Source organism: Macaca mulatta, chromosome 1, assembly GCF_049350105.2.
Source record: "Macaca mulatta isolate MMU2019108-1 chromosome 1, T2T-MMU8v2.0, whole genome shotgun sequence".
In the NCBI taxonomy this organism is placed as follows: Eukaryota; Metazoa; Chordata; class Mammalia; order Primates; family Cercopithecidae; genus Macaca; species Macaca mulatta.
In genome coordinates, this window is record NC_133406.1 from 62,230,512 (window position 1) to 62,246,232 (window position 15,721).

The window sequence follows — 15,721 nt, forward strand, 5'->3', positions numbered from 1 at the left end:
TCCCAGGACATTTCACTCTCCCAGGCCACTCAAAAAAATAAACATAAAAATAAATAAACAAGCAAAGCGAACAAACACACCCCACGGTTTGGTAGAGGAGAGAACCAATGAGCAACGGGGATTGTGTGAAGTCATACAGCTCGTCAGTGATAGAGGTGAGATCAGAAGTGGGAGTTCAGGTCCTTAGACTTCCTCTCAAGTGCTCTTCCCAGGCTGAGCCATAACCAGTCTCTTTTTTTTTTTTTAATTTTAAGAGACAAGGTCTCACTCTGCCATCCAGGTTGGAGTGAAGTGGTGTGATCACGGATCACTGCAGCCTTGACCTCCCAGTCTCAAGCAATCCTCCCACTCCAGTTTCACAAGTGGCTGGAATTACAGAGGTAAAGCCATTGTACCAAACTATCTCTCCCACTCTTAAAATCCTTCAGGAGAGGAAATCCCCCAGCCTTCCTGATCTAATCTCTCTTAAATTGGTCCATTCCTTTCCAAGCCTCTGATGACTTTCATTAAGTGAAATAACCTAGCCGGGCGCGGTGGCTCAACCCTGTAATCCCAGCACTTTGGGAGGCCGAGACAGGCGGATCACAAGGTCAGGAGATCGAGACCATCCTGGCTAACACGGTGAAACCCCGTCTCTACTAAAAAATACAAAAAACTAGCCGGGCGAGGTGGCGGGCGCCTATAGTCCCAGCTACTCGGGAGGCTGAGGCAGGAGAATGGCGTGAACCCGGGAGGCGGAGCTTGCAGTGAGCTGAGATCCGGCCACTGCACTCCAGCCTGGGCGGCAGAGCGAGACTCCGTCTCAAAAAAAAAAAAAAAAAAAAAAAAAGTGAAATAACCTATAAAAAGCATATATTGGGCACCAAAAATTTTGTTATTCCTTTCTTTTACCTCAATGATTATTCTCTTACCTGAAAAATTATTTTATTGGGCACTAAAAAAAATTATGATTCCTTTTTCTCACCTGAATGATTGAGACAGACCACTAACTAGTCTGTTTCCTTGCTGACCCCCCTAAAGTTTCTGCCCTCCACTGCCAGGATAATCTTCCTACAGGGCAGCTCTGATCAGATCATGTCATTCTTCTTTCCTTTTTTTTTTTTTTTTTTTTTTTTTTTGAGACAGGGTCTTGCTCTGTCACCCAGACTGGAGTGCAGTGGCAGGATCTTGGCTCACTGCAACTTCCACCTCCCAGGCCCAAGCGATCCTCCCATCCTAGCCTCCTGAGAAGCTGAGACTACAGACGTGGTTGCCACCACAACTGGCTAACTTTTTGTCTTTTTGGTAGAGATGGGGTTTCACCATGTTGCCTAGGCTGATTTCGAACTCAAGTGATCTGCCCACCCTGGCCTCCCAAAGTGCTGGGATTACAGGCGTGAGCCTCCGCACCCTTTTATTCATGGGGGATGTGTGATGGCTTTAATATAAGAACAGTACCTGCACATCCCCCATGAATGAAAGTGACTTTGCTCTTTTCAACATTGTTATCATTTTTAATGTGCTCTACTGCATTTATGTGCATTCTGCTTTGGATTATCCCTACTAATGATTAGAATAAAAATAATAGCTTTTATTTGTATAGGTATTTATAGTTACAAAGCACTTTTATAGACATTAGCCCACTAATCTTAAGAATAAGGCCAGGCATGGTGGCTCATGCCTGTAATCCCAGCACTTTGGGAGGCCGAGGTGGGCAGATCACCAGAGGTCAGGAGTTCGAGATCAGCCTGGCTAACATGGTGAAATCCCGTCTCTATTAAATATACAAAGTTAGCTGGGCGTGGTGGTGCACACCGGTAATCCCAGCTACTCGGGAAGCTGAGGTAGGGGAATCGCTTGAACCTGGGAGGCAGAGGTTGCAGTGAGCTGGGATGGTGCCACTGCACTCCAGCCTGGGTGACAGAGTGAGACTCAGTCTCAAAAAAAATAAAAAGAATAAAGACAGCTGGGTGCGGTGGCTCACGCCTGTAGTCCCAGCACTTTGGGAGGCTGAGGCAGATAGATCATCTGAGGTAGGGAGTTCAAGAATAGCCTGGCCAACATGGTGAAACCCTGTCTCTACAAAAATACAAAAAGTAGCCAGGCATGATGGCAGGTGCCTGTAATCCCAGCTACTTGGGAGGTGGAGGCGGGAGAATGGCTTCATCCTGGGGGACGGAGGTTGCAGTGACCCAAGATTGCACCATTGCACTCCAGCCTGGATGACTGAGGGAGACTCCATCCCAAAAAAGAAAAGAAAAAGATTACCTCTTATTTATTTATTAACACAGTTACCAACACATCTTTTAAGTAACATCCTTCATTTTTTGTTTGGTTTTTTGTTTGTTTTTGAGATGGAGTCTCGCTCTGTCACCCAGGCTGGAGTGCAGTGGTGCAATCTCCACTCACTGCAACCTCCACCTCCTGGATTCAAGCAATTATCCTGCCTCAGCCTCCATAGTAGCTGGGGTTACAGGCACACGCCACCAGGCCCCGTTAATTTTTGTATTTTCAGTAGAGACGCGGTTTCATTATGTTAGCCAGGCTGGGCTTGAACTCCTGACCTCAGGTGATTCGCCCTTCTCAGCTTCCCAAAGTGCTGGTACAGGCGTGAGCCACTGCACCCAGCCTTCTTTGTTTTTTAAAGAGACAAGGTCTCACTCTGTTGCCCGGGCTGGTTGTGCAGTGGCTCAATCATAGCTCACTGTAACCTCAAACTCCCCAGGTCAAGTGATCCTCCCACGTCAGCCTCTGAAGTAGCTAGGACTACAGGTGCACACCACCATGCCTGGCTGATTTTTCAACTTTTGTACAGATAAATCTCGTTTCATTGCTCAAGCTGAACATTCTTACTTTTATCATTTCAACATGTACCTACAAACACCTCATTACGTACAAAACATTCTTTTCCACTAAGCCTTTAAACCGCATGGATTACCTCGTATTTATCTTTGTCTCCCCCAGGATGCTTAGCACAATGTTTTACACGAAGTACATGCTCAGTACAGAACCGTTAATACTGTGTTCTCAGTGTGGTCTGACCAACCCAGAGGAGACGAGTTAACAGCTCCTCGTCATAGGATCAGAGGTTCGGAGGCTGTTTGAGGAATGCAAAATTGTGATGTATTTTTCCAGGTAGACACCCCATAGTATTTATCAGATTCTTAGAGTCTAGAGATCTCCAAAACAATAAACACCACAGTTCTAGTTTCTATAATCTCTAGGAAATGCTGCCTAAGACTGTATATATATAACTCTTGGGGCACCTTATCACAATCGATTCATATTGAGCTTATAGGATGACCCCATTCCATGAAGAAACTCATCCATTTACCTGCATTTTGGGTAGGAGCAGGGGTACGATGTGGTTCCTTCAAGGTCAGGGACCACACTCAATTCAAGGTTGTATTCCTAGAATTTAGCACAAAACTGCTCTTGAGGAATAATAATTACAAGAACCATGAGCTGCTGAGTCACCATTTATATGCATCAGGCACTGCTCTAAGTAGTTCATTAATTGACTCATTTCATTTTACAACAAATTTTGTCTGGTATTATTTCCCCCATCTTACATATGAAAAAAGTGATGCACAGATAAATTAAGTAACTTTTCCAAGATCACACAGTTTGTAAGTGGTGGAGCCAGGCTTTGAACCCAAGTAACCTGGCTCCACAGCCATACTCTTAACCATGTGCTGAACTTGCACTGCCCTTCATTTGATGAATGAATGAATCAATGTAAGAATGAATGAGCAGAGGCACTGAAGATGTTTTTGTTGAATGAACAATTAACCAATCATTAACCAACCCACCTTTTGTCTCTACCCTGTATAATCTATAGGATTATCAGAACAGTCCTTCTCAAACTTTCCTTGCGTTCAACTAGAGAATCTCTCTAAGTAATTCCCTATCTATCAGTATAGAATTCCTGTCAGTAACATTAAAAAGTTTGGTTTAATTCTCAGTGAACTACTCTTAGTGAACTAAGAACTATGAGTGAACTAAGTTTTCTCAGAACACCAAGCACTAGGCAAGGGTTTTCCCTGTCCTCTTCACTGCTGTGCATGTACAGCAGTGTCAGTGCACAGTCAATGTACAACAGTGGAATGAATGCCCAAAAGATAAAATGCAAACTCCTTCAATGGCTCTGGCCAGATTAAACTGCTTTCAGTTCACCTCGTTCACCACACTCCATTCCCCATCCTGCCCCAATTCCTACTTACTGTTCAGATCTCTGCAAACACTTTCCTCCAAGAAGTCTGACCATCAAAAAGGCCCCACAATATGAGTTCACAAGGCAACCCATGTTTCCCCCACTCAATGACTTCAAAGTACCTAAAGTCACTAGTAAACAATCAAGATGTTTGTCAAATTAATGAATAAATGAATGAGTTCCTTTTTAACATGATTTGATAGATTTAAACCCTTGTGATCCTATCCTCTTCCAGAAACGACTTTAAGAACCACTTGTATTATTACTGGCTCATGGGGAAGCTCCATCTCATTCAGGACTTGAGCCTCATAAATATTTTTCTTTTCTCACAGGCCCCTTCAGTGTAGCACAGAAGGAACGCAGGTTCTAGAGGTTTCCTGACCTAGACTCAAACTTTGGCTCCTCTCAAATTAATTGTGCAACCTTTTTTTATTATTATTATTTTTAGAGACAGGGTCTCACTCTGTCACCCAGGCTAGAGTGAAACCTGGATGCAATCAGAGTGGTGCAATTATAGCTCACTGCAGCCTCAAACTCCTGGGCTCAAAAGATCCTCCCACTTCAGCCTCCTGAGTAGCTGAGACCACACACCCTGATTTTTTTTATTTTTATTTTTAGTAGAGACAAGGTCTCGCTATGTTGCCCAGGCTGGTCTCGAACTCCCGGGCTCAAGTGATTCTCCCATGTCAGTCTCCCAAGTGCTGAGATTACAGCATAAGCCACTATTCCTGGCCCCTATCTTTTAATTTTTAAAAAATCTGCCTCCTTAAAGTCTAGAGTGAAAATCTAATATCTCTGGCTATAATGTTCTTCTCCCAGGATCCCAAAACAACCCATTTGCAAACCACCTCCCTTTTCCTGGTCAGAATTGAATCTACTCTACTGGTGCTTGCAGTCACATCAATTTCTTTCACTCTCTGGGAGACACACAGCAAGGCGAGTCAGGAATGGGACAAACGCTCTGCTTTCAGAAAAGGAGGGCTGTTAGGGAGATGTCAACAGTTGAAGGGCTCCATCATTATTACTATCTGGGCTTTGGTTACACAGGCCTTACTTCTGCTTCGGGACTACAGTGAACCTCTCTCTTCTTCCTTCTCTATACCCTGAGGGTCTCTGCCCCCCAAAGCACAAATGTCTTCTGATGCTTTAGTCTCCTTAAACAGGGTGATGATTTGGGGTGAGTGAATTCCATTCCAATGTCCCAATGTCTTGGGGAAGTAAATTTCCCAAAAACAAAGCCACTAATTGGGTCGGCACGAAACTCCAAAGTGCGGCAGGACAGGTCCTTTCATGGGTCATGTTGTGATCTGCGGGGTAGGCATTCACTTCCAGCATTGCTACTGACTGTATGACCTTGAGAAAGTCACTTTTTCTCAGGGAAGTGATGACCCAGGTCCTTTCCAATTTTGATACTCTATGTGATCATACAAAATGCAAGAACAAGCTGGGAGAAGTGGCTCATGCCCGTAATCCCAACACTTTGGGAGGCTGAGGTGGGAGGATCACTTGAGACCAGAAGTTCAAGACCAATCTAGGCAACATAGAAATCCTGTCTCACGGGCGGATCACGAGGTCAGGAGATCAAGACCATCCTAGCTAACCCGGTGAAACCCCGTCTCTACTAAAAAAAAAAAAAATACAAAAAAAACTAGCCGGGCGAGGTGGCGGGCGCCTGTAGTCCCAGCTACTCGGGAGGCTGAGGCAGGAGAATGGTGTAAACCCGGGAGGCAGAGCTTGCAGTGAGCCGCGATCTGGCCACTGCACTCCAGCCTGGGCGACAGAGCAAGACTCCGTCTCAAAAAAAAAAAAAAGAAATCCTGTCTCAACAGAAAAAGGAAAAAAAAAAAAAAAGCAAGAATAGTCCCTCAAGTTTCATTTTATAAAACAGATGCAAAATAAAGCAGATATGAAAACACCAAAACAAGAAATCTGCCTTAATTTCCCCAGGATCCTCCAAGTCCCTAAACCTTCTATTAGTGCTGCTCCGAAGGCAGCAATATGACTTGATCAGATTATCCCACATCTCCTCCTTCCTTGGAAGGTAGAGATAGAAATAAAAATGCATAGAAAAGCAGATGAGGCCCAGACAAATTTATTATGCCTACATGCCCATGAGATGTCCCAGGCTGGTGACGTCTCATGGGCATTCAAGGAATCCATTAAGAATGAATTCTGAGGCTGGACATGGCAACTCACACCTGTAATCCCGGCCCTTTGGGAGGCTGAGGCAGGCGGAACACATGAGAGGTCAGGAGTTCGAGACCAGCCTGGCCAACATGGTGAAACCCTGTCTCTACTAAAAATACAAAAAATTAGCCAGGCATGGTGACACACACCTGTAATCCCAGCTACTCAGGAGGCTGAGCCATGAGAATCCCTTGAACCTGGGAGATGGAGGTTGCAGTGAGCCGAGATGGCACCACTGTACTCCAGTCTAGGTGACAGAGCGAAACTGTCTAAAAAAAAAAAAAAAAAAAAAAAAACGAATTCTGAGGCTGGACACAGTGGCTTATGCCTATAATCCTAATACTTTGGGAGGCCAAGGCAGGAGGTTCCTTTGAGACCAGCCTGGGCAACATACTGAGACTCCATCTCTACAAAAAAATTTAAAAATTAGCCACATACAGTGGTGCATGCCTGTAGTCCCAGCTACTCAGGGTGGGAGCTGAGGTTGAAGGATCATTTCAGCCCACTGCACTCCAGCCTAGGCAACAGGGAGAGACCCTGTCTCAAAAACAAACAAAAAGAATGAACTCCACAATTTTACTGTTCCTTTCTGTTCTCCCAAGACCCAATATTTCTCTGAGTAGCACTGAGGCTATGAGCACAGGGTATGGAGTGAGACTGCTTGCTTCAAATTCCACCTCTATCATGTACTAGCTGGCTGACATCAGTGAGTGTTAGAGATTACATTACTTGCCAGCTCAGCGTTCTCCTGTCTATAGGCAGTAGCCAGTCTTTGGAAGGTGTTTATCCCTCCTCAATTCCTACAAATATCATGAGGCAGCCTCTCCTTCTCTCCCAGTTCCCATCCTGCCAACACTATTTAAAGAAAAATACCCAAGGAATATAGCAGTTACCTTGGTATTGTCACATTACTCTTTCCTGAGCAGGAAAGAAAAGGTCCCAAAACATTCCTTGCTCCATGTGGCCCTCAGATCCCACCCTATCCCCATCCCTGACAGTTCTCCCTCCCTTACGAGGAAGGCTAAACCCAGTATGAATAATCATTTGTAAAGTATTCTGTAGTTTTCGGGGTACTTTTGCACACATGATTTTGTTTAGTTCTTGGTAAGCAGTATTTGATTATCAATTCTGTGAGCCAAGGCTACTCCCCCACCTCCATTTTACAAATAAACAAACTAAATCTTAGGTCCACAAATTGTCTGTGCTCACACAGCTAAAAAGAAAGTCACACCAAGACACTGTTTTCTCTACTACTTCACATTATGATGTCCAAGTTCACATCCTGAGAACATGAGGAGCCTGAACCTTACGGCTAGTTACAAGCCACTAAAAGGAACACAGACCTCCTCATTTTTCTACCCACTGGCCCAGGCAGGGCTATCCAGGCTGAAGGACCACAGACATGATACAGATGCAAAGCACCAGGCAACAGGAGTGGGGACAGCACCAAGAGAGGACCAAAGGCCCACGAGGGTATAGAGTATCTGCCAGAGCATACTAGGTCATGACAAAGACCAAAGGCATTCCAGACCACCAAGGAAGTTCAAAGGAGCTCCCCCAGAAACAGCCCAAGTCCCCAGATAAACTGACCCTTCCTCACCCAGCACACCCCTTGGCCCTTTCTCACTCATGCTTCCAGTGGAGAAGGAAATGGACAAGCAGCCAGGCCTGAGAGATTGATCAGATTCAGCTATACACACTTAGCAGGAAGCTCAAAGCCATGGAAATCAAACCTCAGGCTCTCCCAAAGGCCAAAGGAGAGGTAGCCACAGCCCGGGTCTAGGGCTCCAGCACAGAGCCACCATCTCTTCAGACGCTGGTTGCCAAGCAGAGGTATAAAATGTGCCTCGACTTAATTTTTCTGTGGACACAACCTCAAGATGGGACCGCCAGACTCTGGAGGAGCTGGGATTCCAAAGGCTCACTGCCTCTCTGCTCTGGGATCGGCAGCTGGAGTTGGGGAGAGGGAAGTATTTTGGGGTCGGCGTTGCCACCCGCTGGGCCATTTCTCTTCCTAATATCTTCCCAAGGCCTAATGCAGCAACAGAGTAAGTTTTCATTCAGCACTGATTCAGGATTGGAATTTAGTGCAAATTGCTTACATCTGCCTGGCCATATCCCAAATAGGTAGTTTAGAGCACGGAGGAGGGGCAGCATTGGCCCACTTCTCGGAGCCCGGGTAGCTGCCTGCTAAAGAATCTGGTGCCATGCTGGGACCAGCCAGCCCAGGGTACAAAACTCTCCAACAGAGTTGAGAAAAAACAGCCCAAGAGGGCTGCCAGAGACAATACAGCGATTCCATCCCACGCATGATTGGAAGGACTGGGGCAGGGAAGCTACGAAGACCCCAGAAGCGGGTGGAGATGAAGAGAAAGCAGGCCTGAAGGAGCAAGAGCAATGGCAGATCTCTCTCTCTCACACACACACACACACACACCCTCTTCAACATCAGCCAACTAGGGTGTGTGCACTAACCTCATACATTTGGTAACCTCTTCCCACAACCCAGGAGCCTGCCAAGCCCCTGGGATCCCCACCCTACTCCACCCCACACCAGCTTGGCAGCCTTGCTTGCGCTTCCTGCTGCGATTGCTCCTCCAACATCAAAGTCACCGCTGTCGGGAGCTGAAAATGAGAGACAAGTATAGGCCAGGAGAGCAGCGCCTTCTCCCAGCACCGGCGAACTCAGGCCTGAGGGTCCCTCTCCCTCTTTCAAGCTTTCAGTCTCCTTCTGCTGCAGTATCCTTATAAGGGAGAATCCAATTCTACCCTCCGCCCGGCTAAGAAATGTACACATTCCCCAGGCAAATGCCGACTTCTCACCCAGTCCACAGAAGGCACTAACCCCATCACAGGACAGGTTTTGCTTTTTTTCTCATCTTAAATAAACAAACCCCAAAGCCATTGGCTGGTTCAGATCGCCCTGCAGCTGGGAGCCAGGAAGTGTGTTTAGCTAGAAGGGGGTGGGGACGCGGGTGCCTGGAGCCCCAGAGGCCCTGAAGCTGCTGGAGTGGGGTGGGGTGGGGTGAGGGGCAACCTGCTCTGCGCGGCGGGCAGGAGCTCAGGCTCCCACGGCGTACGCCGCTCAGCCCGCCGCCAGGAACCCTCGGCTGCTTCCATTGTTGCACCTCCGCTGTTGCCATGTTGGAGGGAGAGCCCCCTGACCTCGGCTGCCTCCACTCTGGGGGCACTTTGCAGACCCCGGGGCCGATGCTACGCGCAGGGTGCGTGTCCTACCTGCGCTAGCTGCTGGCTCTGCTGCAACACCCGACGTGTCTTGTGCCCGGCGACGTGGGCTGCTCGCTCCGCGCCTCACGGGCTCGCTCTGCGGCTCCAGGCGCCTCTTGCACCAGCGCGAGAGGAGCTGGCCGGCCGCACGCCGCCTGCTCCCGGGCCGCTGCCCTCTCCAGGCTCCGCACAGACCCTAGGCTCGAAGGGGCAGAGGGAGAGGTAGCAAAGAGGGCAAGGACCAGCTTGGGGGGGTGGGGAGGGGTGCTCTCCACCGAGAGCGTGCGCGAGCTCGCAGAGTCAGGCCACCCCGGGTGAGACAATAGCGGGAGCAGCGGGCGAGAGAGGGGAAGCCATCTCCCGGACACCAGAAGCACTGCACGGCGAAGCGAGGCTCGGCCAGACCCTGCCTGGACAGGCAGCCACCCGGCCGCCGGCTCCAGCCGCAGCGCCGAATCCGCCGCGAGCCGGAGGGCGGGGCGGCTGCTGGAACCCCGGCCGTCCTTCGCCTCTCCCCTCCCCTTCCCCCTCCTCTTCTCCTCTCCTCTCCTCTCCTCCTCTCCCCTCCGACTCCCTCCCCATTTGCCATTGCGTGGGGGAAGAGAAACGCGCTGGCGTCAAGTTGTGCTCTGCAACCCAAGAGCCAGGATTTCCACTCCCCACTTGGGTGAGGGTTTTTGCGGATGGTCGTTACTTTCCCCTGCTGGAACCTTGGCTTTGGGTCAGAGGAAAGCGCAATCATTCTGCTAGAAATGACGGTGCTGAGGTCTAGTTATCCGCTTCAGGAATTTCTACCATAATTACGGTAGCGATGTTCGGGGGATCCCCTACCTTGAGGGTTAGGTGGGGGTAGAGAGAGGCTGTCTCCGGGCTTTACACGCTCAGTGTCATTCGTCTTTCTGTCTCCTTCCTTCCTCCCTTTCTGGAAGGGGAGTCTCGTTTGTTTTTGTATTCGCCCAGGTGGATCTTCCGAGCTGCGATCCAGAAAACAGCAGTCAGCCTAAGTGGGGAGGGAAGATAGAAGATCCTTCAACCCAACTAGGGTAGTGGGGGGGAAAAAAAAAAACCTTTCATACAATATGTTATATTTAAATTTTCTACTCTAAATACCTTTCTTCCAGCAGTGGTCTCTGGAAGAATTTTCCTAAAGGCTCCACCCAAAAGAAACTATGAGTTGGCCAGATCCTCCTTTGCATTTCGTTTGCATAGTACCAACGATCACTGATCTCAAAAGTATATTTTCCTAAAAACGTGAATCGTGTTTTCCTCCACTGCCCTCATTTCTTCTTTCTTTCTCGACAGACTATGAAGATTAACACCTGATTCTCAGCCTCTCAAGTAAAACCATGATTAAATAAATTTGTTATACTTTTCTCTTGTTAACTTGTCTTTTGTTACAGAAGTGTTGGCTATGACTCTTATGATGGGGAGGAAAGGGATCACCCCCCTTTCTGCTCCTACAGTGCCTTCTGTACCCAATGCTTGTGACTGGGTAGTCCACTTCACCCTCTGAATATCAAGAGTAGCGTCCTCACCTATCACGGAGGGCTGTCGTAATGATCAAAGGAGAGAATCTAGGTGAAACATCTTGATAATTAACTGAAGGCAGCTTGGTCTACACATATGTCATAATGTATATGATGCTACTCCTGATCTCAGGAGCCACAGGGGTTAAAAAATGTGTCCATGCACGTATTCACCACTTGTTCACCATACAAATATTTATGACAGCTTACTCTGTGTCTATCATCAGGTCAAGCTCAGGAGCCTGAGAGAACGCAGTGTTACAGGGGTCACTGGTCGTTCTATGCTGCTGGGGTGAAAAGTCTGAAGGAAAGAACTAACAGGAAGTAGGCCTGGGTAGCTGAGTGGATGATCAGATCACAGGCTTTATCATGCATTTTGGTAAGGAAAAAATTGAGTAAAGAGAAACCAGGGCATGCCAAAAAGTTTAGCTGCTGTAGGTGACAGAGAACCTGCTATGCACAAATAGAGCTGGCAAGTAGCGTGACCAGAAAAAAACTTCCTGGCATATTATAGAGAAGGATTTGGAGGATGCACTGCATGTCTCCCCTGTGCCCCTCCAGATCTTCCTGGCCCTCTGGCTTCCTAGACGGGGTTGGCCAATGGGAGCCATGGCTGAAGACTGAATAAGGAGGGAGGTCAGGGGAAACCGGATATTTATTCTTCAGGATTCCTCTCTTTGGGGTCACAGTGCACTGGCTGCCACCCTCAACCAAAGATCACAGCTTCTACGGGTGGTTCTCCCCTCCCTCTCTCTTTTTTTTTTTTTTCTTGAGAGGGAGTCTCTGTCACCCAGGCTGGAGTGCAGTGGCTCACTGCAACCTCTGCCTCCTGAGTTCAAGCGATTCTCCTGCCTCAGCCTCCTGAGTAGCTGGGACTACAGGCGCATGCCACCACACTCAGCTAAATTTTTTATTTTTTAGTAGAGACAGCGTTTCACTGTGTTAGCCAGGATGGTCTCAATCTCCTGACCTGGTGATCCACCCTCCTCAGCCTCTCAAAGTGCTGGGATTACAGGCGTGAGTCACTGTGCCACTCTCTTGATTCAGGAAATCACTCCCCTCCTTTGATTTTTCGGGCCTGGGGGTGGAAACATGGATTTGCTACTGGCCCTAGTAGATTGTACATTATTTCTTGTGGTTTTTAAAATTGTCTCCTTATTTTTTAACTTCTCCTGAAATTACCCCTCAAGTGCAGTGTGCCATTTGCTTTCTGCCAGGACCTAATAACACAGCTTAGGAGTGCGGCCTGGGAGCTCAACGGAGAAACCATGGCTACCTTCCAGGTGGGAAATCAGGGAATCTCAAAACAGTGCCAGAGTTGTGGCAGTGGGGATGAAAAAACCAGGCGGATACAAGAGATACTTATTAAGAGAAATCAATAAAATTTGATAAATATGTAAAATGTAGGAAATTAGGGAAGAGGAGGACTCTGGAATTATTCCCCATTTGAAGCTTTAGAAATTGTTGGCAGGTGGTACCATTCCCTAAGTTAGTGACAATTAGTAAGACAGGGCCCAGGTGTTGGCAGAGGGATCTTGCACTTAATTTTGAACATGTTGGGTTTGAGGTATCTGTGGAATGTCTAGATGGGGATGTCTAGTAGACAGCAAACTGATGAAACTAAACTCAAATTGGGGTGTGGATAAGTGATAGCAGCTTTGGATTCTGTAGGTTATAGGTGGTCAGTGAAGTTATAAGCCTGTACGAGGTCGTCCAGATGGGCATAAGGAGGAAAGAAGAAACAATCAGAGAGGTAAGAGAAAAACTGGAGGCCACAGAGTGTCAGAAACTAAGGTGGGAGAATCTCAGAAGAGAATGACTGGATAACAAGTGCAGCAGGAACCTCCAGGAGGGTAGGGCTGGAAAATGCCCTTTGGATGGACAAGAAAGTCACTGGTGCTCATGGAGTAAGAGTGGTCATAGTTAAACCAGCCTCCAGTGGGTTCTAGGCCTAATTCATTCCCTGATTCAAAGCTGGTACTCAATAAATTCTTGGTCAGTAAGTGAATGAATGAACCTGGATCTAGAATAAAAGAGACATGCTTTTTCTAGAAGCTTGGCAACTTAAGACAAGGAGAAATATAAGGCAGTGGGTACAAGGGAATGCAGGATCAAAGGGGAGATTTTTGTTTTTTCTTTTTAGGATAAGAAAGGCTTAAGCGTGTTCATATGCTGAAGAGTAAGACCAAGGAGAGCGAGATCATGAATAGGAGGGACTTGGGACCCAGGCATATGAGGTGGAGCTGCCTCTGATATCTTTGAGAGGAAGGCTGTACAAAAGCAGAGGCATTTGTAGACTGGTAAAGAGACTAGAACTTGAGACTAGATGTTGAGAGGACTGGTTGCTGTCTGGTAGTCTCTAAGCAATCTCCTGAGAGAAAGGGGCTCAAGATGAGGTTAAAGGCTTAAAGAAAGTGGTTAAGGTTGACAGGCACGGTGGCTCACACCTATAATCCCAGCACTTTGGGAGGCCAAGGTGGGCGGATCACCTAAGGTTGGGAGTTCCAGACCAGCCTGACCAACATGGAGAAACCCAGTCTCTACTAAAAATACTAAAAGTAGCTGGGTGTGGTGGCGCATGCCCGTAATACCACCTACTCGGGAGGCTAAGGCAGGAGAATCACTTGAACCTGGGAGGCAGAGGTTGCAGTGAGCTGAGATTGTGCCATTGCACTCCAGGCTGGGCAACAAGAGTAAAACTCCATTTCAAAAAAAAAAAGTGGTTAAGGTTAAAATAGAAAGGAATAAGGAGGCCGGGCGCGGTGGCTCAAGCCTGTAATCCCAGCACTTTGGGAGGCCGAGACGGGCGGATCACGAGGTCAGAAGATCGAGACCATCTTGGCTAACACAGTGAAACCCCGTCTCTACTAAAAAATACAAAAAACTAGCCGGGCGAGGGGGCGGCGCCTGTAGTCCCAGCTACTCGGGAGGCTGAGGCAGGAGAATGGCATGAACCCGGGAGGCAGAGCTTGCAGTGAGCTGAGATCCGGCCACTGCACTCCAGCCTGGGCGACAGAGCGAGACTCTGTCTCAAAAAAAAAAAAAAAGAAAAAAAAAAAGAAAAAAAAAAAAAAAGAAAGGAATAAGGAATGAGAGTGGTAGTTTCAGAGAGATGAGAGAGAGAATTGTCAGCAGAGTTGAAGATACAGCTGGCATGGATACTCTAATATGTTGTGGCTATGAATAAAAATATCCGAATGTTTTCATCATTTTCTTCTGCAGCACTTGGAAGCCCAGGTGTAGAACATGAGGCCAGGTTTTCAAGATAGGTACAGTGGAGGCATAAAGGGAAAAGAGGGCACCTGACAAAAGACGAAGTCCTCAAGAAGGGAAGTGAAGCTCAGCAAAGGCTGTGAATCTTTAAGAAGGGGGAGGAAAGGGACTGGGCTACCTCTAGTCTTATTTCCCTTCCAATCTTTTCTCAAGCAACCCAGCCAGGGTGATGTTTCCAAAGCAAACATCTGCTTCTCCTGCTTAAAATCAACTAACATGTAGGACATGGGATTTTTTGACTTTGGTTTTTAAACATCTGTATTCTCAGAGCCTAGAACAATGCCTGGCACTTGTGCTCACAAAATTTTGGGCAGATGAATTAATGGATGATTTTCTCTAACTCTTAAAGTCCAATCTACTAAGGAAACTCTGAATTCTCTCACAGTCAGACCTTGCTTTTCACTCTAGCCTCAGAGAACAAGGACTTTGTCTTGTGCATCCCTGCATCTCCCAAACTGCACCTACCACACAGTATTCAATAAATATGTATTGGATGGCCTCCCACATTCCAATGTAAACTTCATACTTGGGCCTTACAAAACTCCCTACAGTTCCGAAAACACAATATTCTCACCTAAAGGCCCTTCCACATGGTTTCCTGGAAAGAGCCTCCTACCTCCACTCCACCTCTACCCGCTTCCCTTTATGCGGCTGTCTCTCTACATGGTAGGCAGAAAAATGGTCTCCCAAAGGAGGAAATGTCTACTTCCTAATCCCTGGAACCTATGGCTGCATTATTTTACGTGGCAAAAGGATTTTATGGATGTGATTAAGTTAAGGCCCTTGGGAGTGGAAGATTAGCCTGGATTACCCAGGTGGGCCCAATCTAATCATGTCAGTCCTTAAAAGCTGGGAACCTTTCCTAGCTGAAGTCAGAGAGAGACGTGATGATGCAAGAATGGTCAGAAAAATGCAACACTGCTGGCTTGAAAGTTGAAGCATGGAGGTCCTGAGCCAGAGGGTGTGAATGGCCTCTAGAAACTGGAAAGGTCAAAAACAGATTCTGCCCTAGAGCCTCCAGGAAGGAACATGACCCTTCAGATACCTTGATTTTAGCCCAGTGAACCCCATGTTGGGCTTTTGATCTACAGAACTGTAGGATAATAAATTTATGTTCCTTTAATCCACTAAATTTGTGGTCATTTGTTACAGCAGCAGTAACAAACTAATACATCCTACAACAAATTCTCTGCAAAACTTCCCTAGAGTGCCTCCTAAGAGTGTCTAGACATACCCAATAGCTACTTGGATTGTTACACTGATCATGGGTGTTATAATTGCTTGTCCACTTTTTTCTGAATTGTGGAGGGGACAG

At 47.2% G+C, this 15,721-nt stretch overlaps 1 protein-coding gene and 1 long non-coding RNA gene across 7 annotated transcripts in view; one reads left to right on the top strand and one right to left on the bottom strand.

The window, feature by feature from the left end:
* Nucleotides 1–10,071, bottom strand: part of PIK3C2B (phosphatidylinositol-4-phosphate 3-kinase catalytic subunit type 2 beta) — a 71,535-nt gene extending 61,464 nt beyond the window's left edge. For 5 of the 6 annotated variants that reach the window (XR_013418051.1, XR_013418043.1, XM_078003875.1 and 2 more), the window contains exon 1: nucleotides 9,617–10,071. The gene's annotated coding sequence lies outside the window, so the exon portion shown is untranslated. Of the gene's footprint in view, nucleotides 1–9,202; nucleotides 9,233–9,616 lie in introns of those variants that run through there. The other variant, XM_078003865.1, reaches the window with a different exon arrangement.
* LOC144341277 (uncharacterized) lies at nucleotides 1,089–9,232 on the top strand. Its single transcript, XR_013418147.1, has 3 exons — nucleotides 1,089–1,338; nucleotides 1,727–1,954; nucleotides 6,820–9,232. It is a non-coding gene; the product is annotated as an uncharacterized LOC144341277 (long non-coding RNA).
* Nucleotides 10,072–15,721: the final 5,650 nt, after the last annotated feature.